Below are 12326 nucleotides of genomic sequence, written 5' to 3'. Positions count from 1 at the left end.
CTTTTAAGCTTCTATCATCCCTTGTAATCCTACTCCCCATATATGTAAATTCCCTTATCATCTGTAACTTCTCTTTTCCAATTCTTGTTCTTAAAGGTTCATACACTTTTTCATTTCTGTGTAATGTCATTTTAGTCTCTCCTTGTTCATTCTCATATCGTATTGGTTACAGGAAATCGTTTCCATTGAGCTGAGGACCTCCTCTAGATCTTCTTTCGTCTCCGTCACCACAGCAATAGCGTCTGCTTTACGCAGCACGTCTATTTTCTGCTCATGAATACTGATCCTTAGTTCAATAATTATATGGGCAATAACATTCCTGAAGTGAACTGATCTGACCAAGTCACTACCAGAATCTAACGGAATAGCTTTGGGATGGGTTACAACGTGGAATTCTCTCAAGATTCTATCGTCCAAGACCACTACGTTCTCTGCGTTTGGTTCTAAAGGAAGGATGGTCTGCAATTCGTTTATAGATATGGAAACCCTTCACTGAAAGTGTTCCGAGTTGCGTTCAACCGTTATAAAGTCTAAGGGTGAACAAAACTCTCAATAATGCGCCCAACATCTGTCCGGATACTTTCGACCAGAAAGCGTATTTGTTTATAGGTAACTTTTGAGATTAATTCCTGCTATATCTGTTGCCTATACATACTGCTCAAAAGAAGTTTTTCACCACTCTTATAACCTCCGTAGCTTGTGTTTCTTTGATCGTACATCTCTTTATCAGCACGCTTCTAATCACAGGTATTCACTATACCATTTGGAAACTGGGTGTAAAAGAAAGCATGAATTTGTGAAAAGGTGAAACAGCGTGTACTTGTCCTGACCGTGCCTTAAGCATCGGATTCATCTCCCAATACAGGCGTGACCCGGCGTTGTTCCAGTCCCACAAACAGGGAGTACACCAGGAGTGAAAAGAGGCTGAGGGTCGAAGGCAGTAGCACAGATCTAATTAAATTACAGTCGTCTCAGATTCTGTTAAGTACGAATATTTAGGAACCTCCAGAATGATGCAAGAAAACGGGCCGGCAACTAATTTTTCTTAAATCTACTATTTGTAATACTGTCGGAGTTACAATGAGAAATATCTGTAATTTAAAGGCACGGCTTCCATTTTCAAGCCATCGCCTATAAAGAAATTGGCGCAGTTCTTATAAACTTTCCTTAAAATGAACATTTTCACATACACTTGCTTTTACAAACAATCACTTACATTCTTTTATCGTAAGTCTTGAATTATAATACAACCTCTACATTTGCAAAGAGCCAGAAAGGGTAGTCACGAGTAACATCTACAACATATTATCAGTGCTTCTTGCTCACAGCGCTAAGAAAACTGATATAAAAGGTTACAGCAGTTCAAAGGTAACCTAGCCAGAGGCCGTTGGTAGTAGCATGAGAACATATCGGGCAATTACCTATAAAATGTTATTACTACATACCATCAACTTAGTAATACACTTAGTTCTCAAAACCTACACCTAATTACAGTCTACTAATAAGTCATAAAATGGCTATCACGCGTAGTGTCATGAAAACAACAACCGGATCAAATGTATAACGCCATACTCGGCGCAGCTGTAGTCCCATATCAGTACTCTTGAAACAGCCAGACATGCATCTTACAGTAAAGCAAAAAGCTTATTTTCAAACATGTTATAAGAAACGAGAAATGATTATGGAACGCCACATTATGGCATAATCTATCGCTTATTAAAATCTGTAGTTAATTGTCATTTATAGTTTACTTTAAAGACAAAAGGATAGTTGGTGGGACACATGTCGCCAATTTTTCATACGCACAGATGTACAGTAACGAGGGAACATTCCCTATAGACAGTCGATTTTATTTATGTAACATATAAAATGACGTCATGTTCCAGTTTGTAAGACAGAAGTAAAGTTAGAAAACAAAGTTTCTAACCACTGTTATACAATTGTATTACAGCTATTGCGTATACTGCAGAAAATTTTGTTTTGTGGGTATCCACAGTTGTAGGCTTGTCTCACAATGGAAACGACCGCTTCAGCTATAAGATAAATATCGTCCACCAAACTAGTTGGATCTTAAATAAATATTTACCATATAGCTGAAGCGATCGTTTCCATTGTGAGACAACCCTACAAGTGTAGATGCCCACAATACAAAATTTGTGCAAACTGGACTACTGATCGCTTGACGGTTGAAAATTCTTCATGGCTAATTGGACAGAGAAGGTTGGGTCATCTACTGGTTATCGTTTGTACTAACGCCACGAAACTAGTTGGGTCACAAATAAATGCTTATCATGCAGGAGAAGGGGTCTTTTTCATTGTAAAATATGTATATCTTGATAAATATCGACAAATGCTTTAATGATACAGTTCACATCTTTGTACTAGGTACAAAACAGTATAATGGATGACAAGAGTACGTGGCTACGAGGCATTTATTACCTGGACCATGAGACAACTGTCAGTCAGTCAGTCAAGAAATATCACAGGTGTAAGTACTCAGCCGACAAGAAAAGAATAAATGATACACGAGAAAAGACGAGTGTTTGCCTAATAATGCCACGCGTTAGCAGAACGTGGCAGAGTACCTCAGCGATGGCACGGAGGAGTCGTATTTGTCAGTTTCCATCTTAATTCTGGATGATCCGACTATCTCAGCTATACAGCAACAAACCAATATCTGTTTCTCCAACTGATCCACTATCTTCGGTTGATCCTTCTGCTGCCCTTAGGACGCAGTTAAATTGTCTCAGTATGGTGCCAAAATGGTAGGTCACTTCTTGTGGCATTAATTCTACCAGGCACAGAAACTCATCCTGATGGTAGAACCCCAATTTCCAGGGAAATGGAGCTCTTATTGTGGCGGTCTTTTAAAACCTCAAGGAGCTAAGAAAACGGCCGACTGAGCAGAGAGCTCCGCTTTTGATAGCCAGCCATACAGTATTCATTTCGACAATTTTGAATAGACTGGCGAGTCACGTTAGATTGCTAGACACTGTTCCTGTAACAGCCAACACTGTTTCTTTGGCTTCTCTCCGGTGTATTCATGAGGGAAGGACCGTTCAGATTTTTCCCAAAGTTCTCTCTTACAACGGAAAACACCATATAGGCAAAAACTATTAATTAATTGCAATTACGATCAGCCAAAATCATTGACGATAGGGGCACCATTACTCTCGTGTAGTCATTCCAGTCTCAAAACGCCTGAAAGGAAATCCCTGAATGATCATTTTAAAAAATCCAAAGAACAGAGTCCAGTAGGCCGTACGAACACCAAAGGAGCATCATCTTCTCATGTCCAAGACCAAACGCCAAGTACTAATTCGATTAAATTATCGTGTCCTTTCCTCTGACGTGCCCACTCTCCTTTTGGGTTATCCCTTGCGTGTTCAAAATATTAGTCAGTAAATCTTACTATTAACTATTAAATTAAAACTGTCGTAGATTTCTTTGTTTATATCTGTGGGCCTCTTTTTTTCTACTGAGATCATATGGGGATACCCAGACGGGGAAGGGCGAGCCTGTTACAAAGAAAGGTTTTTTACGATTTCCCCAGGGCAGGTCAAAGAATGTTTGAAGGAGAATTAAAAAAATAACACAATTTAATAATGTGCCACCGTGTCTCAATGAGTAATCGGTGTGTTACAAGTTAAGTTGTCAGTCAGGTTCGGGAAACGTTTACCATGGGTCTACGGTCGGTTTCTGTGAAGATTGCTCGTATTTTAATGTACCGAGCAAATTTCAAGGAAAAGATAATCGAGCAGTTAAAAGCTGCCTAGGAAATAATTTTTGGGTGGTCTCGTGTAAACTGCGAGGTCGTGTGTGTCATTTTGTAGAGACTTCTTGCGGTGGTCTAAATTTAAATAGATCCTGGAAACTTTGCAGTGAATAACAATGAGACTCGCTCTCAGGACAGTTTCTCGTTTTTTGATTGCATGAATAGAAATAAAATCAAGTGACATCCCTATATTTATCAAATTTAATCCAACACCACTGAATTCTGTTCCATTTCCCATTTCGCTATGTACCTCATACTGCTTGCCTGCGGCCAGCGGAGAAGAAACTAATCGGGATATCAGATACGAGACATCTTTCGAGGACATGAGGTAAGAAGTTGCCTCCAGCTGTGCTACAGATAGTGATAGCGGGTATTATTTACTAAAATTCACCTTTTTTTTAAATCGCCGAATAACTTTATGGTGGGAAGCGTCCGACTGTTCAGTTTACGGTGAGTCATTTACTAGTTTAGCATGAGAATATATTTTTCTAAATCACCCACCGACCCTCATATTCGTTACACTTGGCTCCCCTGTTCGTAGATTTGTATTTAATACGGCGGAAAAAATTATTGACAAGTGCAATCCCCAAAGTAAGTATTCCTTACAACAGAAGAAAGTTGATTGTGCACAATGTACAATATCTGTCTTCCACCGTCACTTACTTCGAAGTTTATTATAGTTAATTCAGTCACTCTCCACCTTAGTTAGGCTTACAAAATGAAGTGTGGCGTTAGGAAATTTTTTTCATATGATTAGTACGTGTTTGTATTTTACCTGACATATGCATTTGTGCTCTAAGCCGGCGTATCATTCTATTCATCTTATTTCATACGTCAATTTCATGAAGCAATATCTAAATGTTCTCTTTTACTTAGATTTCCCTTATCATTTACTTGTTATTTAAATGTATTAGCGTGACCGACATTGTGCAGCCATTGTATGATCGTGTAATGCAATACGCAGCCTGTGGATGTACAAATGGACATGTTTTATGCTTTCATATAATATCTCACACCAAATATAGCTTTCAGTATCATTAATTTTACATATCCCGGTTTATCCCTGCATTATTCTGTAAATAAAGCAAGTGTGAGGCTGTTGCAACTGAGAGGGACGCTGTGCTTGGTTCTATGGATGTGTGTAAGTTCACTGTCTCATGTTTGAGTGCTATTACAGGTAGGGGTTGACATGCCCACGGTGCACTAACTGACTATAAATGAAGTTACTAAAACCTTTTCATTATTGCTCAAATCTTAGGGACGAGTGTCAATATCGACTTCAGTTCAAGTTCCATTTGCTATGCCTACTATTAACTGTAGCACTCCTAAAGTAAGTGTGAACTACTTACACTACTTTCCCTTTTCTACTGTAGTTACATAGCGTTCGTAAATAAACTGAATGTGTCGTAGCTGTAATATGATACGGCATAGATTTCCATATCATGGCGTTTTAGGATTTACTTACCCTAGTAATCCAATTTAAAATCAGCAGTCACTTTACAAGTTGTGTAAAACATGTCAAGATAAATGGTATGATAACAAAAATGGCAGAAAACAGTAGCAGTATAACAAATATTTTAGCAGCTTTGTGGTGGTATACGTAATAAATGCCATATTTATTACTGTTATGTAAACAGACAAAAGTCCAATATAGTACGAATACATGACTACGGATCAGTCACTGGAATAAATCACATCCGGGAATACCTGCCCAGAGAAATTTTAAATGAAATGACTGTAAATATCTCGCCGAGGGAGTGATACATTCTTGGCTCAGAGTTTTCAAAATAACCATAAAACTGTCTAATTAACTGCTAAATGGTGTCGTTTACAGTATTTTCAACTCTACCAATTTTTGAATACTTGGATCCTTTCAAAGTTGACAAGGATATAGAGGAGATTCAAAGACGAGACGGTCGATACAATATTGGTGTGTAAGGTCGTTGTGAGAGCATCTTAAAAAATTCTCAAGGCAGTTCTCTGGATGAAGTTATGCATTATGGAGAAATTGACTTTTAAAATTTTCGAGAGCCCACTATGCAGTGTGAGTCAAGGAACTGTAATGGTGCTGCACGGTTGGATGTCATCAGACGCAAGGATGGTTTTCTCAGAATGGAAGGTGCACGGCAATGGGCTGCACATTACCAGATTTGCACTGACCATGGAATTAGAAGAGCTGAGTTAGCAACGACATTCTTTGTTCATCAAGACGCTGCTGTCGACCGTCTGTGCTACAGTTGCTGCCTCAACACAGAATACGACAGTGCGACGGTGGAAGATCAGGCGCATGCGTGCTGCCTCAAAAATGTTTGATATGGCTCTGAGCACTATGGGACTTAACGTATGAGGTCATCAGTTCCCTAGAACTTAGAACTACTTAAACCTAACTAACCTAAGGACATCACACACATCCATGCCCGAGGCAGGATTCGAACCTGCGACCGTAGCGGTAGAGCGGTTCCAGAATGAAGCGCCTAGAACCGCTCGGCCACAGCGGCCGGCACCTGCTGCCTCAGCAAAGAAGAGTGCCCGCAGAATAGAGTGGCTGGTAGGTTCGGAGACAGCAGACCAAGTGTAGGGAGAGCGGTTGTGCTGGGGGCTGCGGGCAGGCGGTCAGCGTGCTTTAGGGGAAATGCTGAGCACTGGATAGGAAGTGCTTTTCTAAACTGAAGCCTCCAGTTTTTTTGTAAATATCAAGTGGGACCCTCCAGGCCCACACCTGTGCTGTGACCACTGTTAAAGGTCTGCTGTCACCTCTGCTTTGGTAAATATCTAAAAAGAATTCCGCTGAAATTGCAGCAAAAGAAGCGATTTATATTCACCTGATTTGTTAACCATTTGGAACTTCGGAGGATCTTCATAAGTGTCGAATTGTGAGCAAAACCTACATTACTCTCGCTGCCATGTCAAAATTAGCTTCTTTCGCTTAAACACAGTGAAGTTTGCACAATGAGACACTACTAATACGTTGTGCATACGTAACTTCGAGAGAATCTGGAACAGTTGTTTATTACTCGTAAATATTTTTTAGTGACGAACTGAGCGCAAGTCATCTAAGTACATAGTTAATGAAAAAGCACTCCCTCGGTACAAAAGTAATCGTGTAATGTCTTGACTTAAGTTGCTCCAAAAGCCACGGCAATTCTAGTTTTATCGGCTATCGATGAGCATTAAAAATTACAGTATTTCGTCTAAAAAGTCTATAATTAGTGGAATAACAAGCTGCATAATGAAGTCTCTCATCATAACGACTAACAAAATACTCTCCTCTTTGTTTGCTGTCATTTACCGAAATCTTGTTTCCATATCTCAAACCATTCATGAAACTTAGGCAATGTTACGGATATTTTATTCTGGCCTTATCACTGGCGCACACGATAGCAAATGAGTTCTCTAAACATATGATCAGTTTTCTCGAGATTGGTGACAGATAGAGACCTAAACATAAATCTAAAGAAAAATTCAATGGTTAAGATAAATTTCATATGCAGCAACATATCATCTAAAATGCACCAAGCACAAAATCATAGCGACTGCAATTTGTATTACAATATTTTTCCAATTTCGTGCATTGTTTAACTTAAATACAGATAACACTGTAATTATGATCATTAATGAAATTATGAGGACGCCATCATGAATCTGAAAGCTATAACCAACGTAAAAACGAAACTTTTTTGCCAAAAAGTTTCTGGAAAATTATTTGACAATGTTTACAGTGCCTGTGCCTCGATTCTGCCACCGCGCCGGCCGCTGTGGCCGAGCGGTTCTAGGCGCTTCAGTTGGGAGCCGCGTTGCTGCTACGGTCGCAGGTTTGAATCCTGCCTTGGGCATGGATGTGTGCGATATCCTTACGTTAGTTAGGTTTAAGTAGTTCTAAGTCTAGGCGACTGATGACCTCAGATGTCAAGTCCCATAGTCCCCAGAGCCTTTTGAACCATTTGAAGTCACCCTGGACGTCTGCCGCTGTCGCTGGGGTGGCACTGTCTGGTAACCCACTACCGACAAGTCTGATAGCGGCTTGTAGAGGACCAGGTAGCAAAAGGTGCAGTTAGACATAGTCAAATCTGACCACCTGTGACCAAGGGCTTGATCGAAATATGTCTCATTGTTGGTAGAAGCAGAAGACAAGGTACTGCTACAGTCACAGTAAGGAGTATTTAAAGTTACTCTGTCCAGTTGTTTGTGACAGGGCCGACCAAACCAGGGCATCGTCGGCCAAGGCATTTGGAAATTCATCTCGCCACTGTGGCGGTGAATGCCCTCTTGAGCTTCTGATAATCTACTTTTATGTCCTCCTTGCTTTATCTGTCATGGATTATTTTGCTTCCAAGATAGCAGAATTCCTTAACTTCGTCTACTTAGTGACCACCGACCCAGGTGTTCAATTTCTCACTATCCTCATTTCTGCTACATTTCAGTACTTTTTCCTTTTTACTCTCAATCTATATTTTTTCGTCATACGACTTCACTTCATTAAACAGATCATGTACTGCTTCTTCACTATCGGTGAATACAATAATGTCATCGATGAAGCTTATCGTTCATATCCTTTCGCCCTCAACTTTAATCCGACTCTTTAATGTTTCTTTTATTCCCGTCGTTGCTTCCTCGATGTATATACCGAACAGCAGGACAATTCCTTCTCGTGGCTGGGAAGTCAGGTGACGAAACAGCGGGAAAGAAAAATGTACCTGTATTTATAGACTCTTAAGAACTGAACTTAGTCTTATCTTGGACACCAAATAAACCCTTGAGTTCTTTAACGCAGCAGACTTGTTCGTGATTTCTCCATAGAATGGCTCTGTAACTGCACAAGAAGTTCTTGCTAAATTGAAATATTCACTAAAGAAGAAAGCCACTCTTTTGAAACTGCTGTCCTCGTGTGTGTTTTTACACGTTTCAGGCAAGTTGCATCGTTCCGTAGTAGAAGAGATGAACAGAACGGAGAACAGTTTATAAGTATCCGTTAAAATGTCGTTATTCTTCATTAAGCATTTCTAACATGTTTGCGGTGTAGATCTCTCCGTACTTCCCATCGGCATACAAACTAGGGAATTCGATTTGAAGCATTATGTCTTGCAGAATACAGGCCCAAAGAAATTTTGCAATTTTACAAATATACCAAATGGAAAAGAGTGTAGTATTCATCAAATTTTATTTTATCGGAAATGGAAACAAACTGAAATTTTCGTCCGTTTCCATCAAAACGTGATCCCAATCTTCGTAATACAATGCTCGATAGAAAGTGAAAAGGAGGTTTCTGATCAAATACGCTTTACATTATAAGCAGGATTCTCATTTAAAACATAAAGATAAACGCACTGTAGATGGAATCGTGCTGTATGCACGCAACATCCACTGCCTTACATTCGTCCGTCTGTCACTGGAAGGAGCTGGGAGTAAAATTTCCATCTGCCTCACCGCCTGCCCCCTCCACAGACAGCTATACAGTTATGCTCGGCCTATGGTTCCACACACGTTGAAATACGAGTAACGGAAAGGTTTTTCGTTTTCGCATCGTCAGGATTACGCGCTTGATGCTACAAGAGAGTTCCAGGCACTACAAAACAGGAAAACGTTTGGAGTAAAAACCAGCATAAGTGATAAAATGAAAGGCTTTAAAGCTTGGTAAAGCAAAGATATTGGTGAAGTGCCACTTCACATACTACCCTCTCTAACCGCTCCTGCATTAGGCCCGAAAGACAGCACCATTTTTAATATTAGCGGTTAGTTCTTGTTTTTTCAGTCTTACTGCCCCCTCCTGTAAACATTTTTTAACCGTATTGTGCTGTATCTTATACCTGTTTTACTAAGGATTTAGAAAATCTTGCATCATTTCACATTATGGAATGCTTTTTATAATTTGACATATCCGGTGAGCATATCTTGATTTTTCTACAAGCTTGCTTCAGTTACCAAGCCCGAAGTCGTAACTGCTTCTCTGGTGCCTTTGACTTTCTCAAACTAAAAACCGATCTTCTCCAACAGATTCTCAATTTTCTTTCCTTTATGCAGCTAGATGTAGTCCAAACGGCCACGGGATAGATGGCTAGAGTAGAGTATGTCTCGGTTTTAGTAGTAACTGAAAAGTAGGTACTTCTAGGGTCTGAGAGGCGAGTTATATAGCCCAGTTGTATTGTGACAGGACGCCACCTTCGGTCAGTAAGAGTCCTCGTACTTGGGGACAAGGGTGGAGGCGTCCCCTGCCTCGGTGGTGGGTCCCCTCCCCTCAGCTCTCAGGGAAAGGAAAAAAGTGTGGCGTAGCTAGATGCTTTCCTTTCAAGAAAGTGGTTTAAAATCGGTATTACGCAGGTTTTTAATATAGTAGGAAATGTAACATTTTTAAGGCTATCTTTCCAAAAAATTAAAAATTGTGGTGTGTGTACTGAAGGTCTTACAGTACACACACCATCAGATTATTTGACTCTAACGAAGTAGACGAGTATCAGCAATATTTCTCGTGGTCTTATGGTGGCGTGTTTATCTTCTGCTGTTAGATCAGACGATAGAGATGCCACTTGCAGGCTTAGAGTAGCAGATTGACGGTGACCAACTGTAAATAGAACTTGATTAATTTTCACACACATTTATTAAAATAATAACAAGCATAAACATTACTTGACTTGGTTCGGGATGTTATTTACAATTGACAATCTGAAGTTCCTTTGGTATTGGTACGTTAATCCTATTCTCACATATATCTCTGATACTTGACAAAGTGTCTATACATTTATCTTCATGTACAGGAATATGGTAATCTTATTAGGCGCAGACTGAAACTTCAGACTAATGCAGACAAATGCAGACTGACTAAACAGAGGTCTGTACGCTCGTTATAATACCTCGCGAGGAGGAAAGGTTCTACGTCAGCATCAATCTCACTGGTTGCGTTACGTATTAATACGCGGATCGGCGGAAGCAGAATTTGGTCCGTCTCTAAGACAGCGCCGCCTCGTAGTGCGGAGACGGAGGAGCGCTGCGCCTGCGCTGTTGTGCTTAGCGGGGCGCGCTCTAGTGGGAAAGTTGTGTACGCGCTGACTACGCGGAACTATGTACACAACAAAAAATAGGGTGATCCTGTAGGTCACATACGGACGACCAAGGCTGAGCAACACTGGCCCACGGCGACGACTGAGGCACGTTACCACGCTGTGACAGCAATAATCCTGCGCTGGTGGCAGGACTTCACAGACAGCTCGCTTGCCCGTCTTCTACAGGTTGCGTTCCGCACGAGTGGTTCTGCCACAACATTCCCTCCCCTCTTAGGAAGTTTTGGTCCACCGAATCTCGGGTTGCTGCGAAACCTACTAATTACTGAAAATAATGTGACTTTTGCACTCTATTACACTCTTCTTTACAATTTCCACAGTGACTGTCATTTTCTTTGTCTGTTCCTTCACATGATGTATGGAGACTGGAATATCCACAACCGCTCAAACGTTAGGTGTGATCCAGTCAGTATTGGACAGAATTCCAGGAGGGTGACTGATTCTCTGACATTGACAGACATAGGCTATACAAGCGAGGACAAGAATTAAGGCATTATCCGACGTCGAGACGTACTAACAACACAGTAATGGGACTGTCTTGTTACCTACTATGGTACTGCAGAATGTGTTTGAGTATCTGGTCCGCCTTAATGCGCACCTTGTGTGCTGCTGTCAGCTCGTCGAGAGAGACGAGTATGGTGGCACCCAGTGTATTAATCAGGCAGATAAGGTTCATGGTTGGTGATTTTTAGAGGATTGTCGCACAAATGCAGCAGTGAATACATTAATCACAAAAAGTCGCTATACTGACTACGAACGTATAATCACATATATTGGAACTTATATGGAGAGTTAACGACAGTGATAATTTCGAGGTACGTACTGGAAGTTGGTGGGGGTGGGGGGGGGGGGGGCAGCAGCGGATGGTGGTAGGGGGTGAGTGGTGGGGAGATATTGATGATGACTGTTTCCTCCGCTACAACCTGAAGAGCTATTTTCTGAGTACATAAAACTGCAATTACAAGATCTCTGAGCCTTTTCTCCCTTTGTAGACCAGTACTTCGAGACGCAAGCAGGACAAGTTGCGGCTACACGCAACAGAGAATTCTTCAGAAAAGCACGGTGCGACTGGAGCCACGGAATCAATCTACGTTACCTCTTCAGTGGAACTGGAGCGGAAAGAGATACGTGCAACTGCAATACGGAGCCAATAATGTGTCGGCATTGCGAGGAGAAATAAGGCGACAGCTCCACTTCTAGATGAAGAGTTGCTTTGCAGTAAGCAGTATATGATGCTTGGAGGTGAGTCTTTAAGCTCGCTGATTCAATTCCAAATGCAGCGTTGTACATGAAATATTACAACAGCTATAGCTCAAGCATTAATGTGACTGACGATTATCCTTGTATTTACTAGCAAGCAGAACACAATGTGTCGCTCTTGAAAGACAACAGTCATCTAAAAGGAATTTAGGCGCTACAGCAACAAACCGTCCAGGACCATTATAGTTCATAATATGTTTCACTGGCCGAGTAAAATACCTGGAAGGCTATTTGTGTGT

This window comes from Schistocerca gregaria, chromosome 2, assembly GCF_023897955.1.
Source record: "Schistocerca gregaria isolate iqSchGreg1 chromosome 2, iqSchGreg1.2, whole genome shotgun sequence".
NCBI classification, from domain to species: domain Eukaryota; kingdom Metazoa; phylum Arthropoda; class Insecta; order Orthoptera; family Acrididae; genus Schistocerca; species Schistocerca gregaria.
This window is presented reverse-complemented; position numbering follows the sequence as displayed.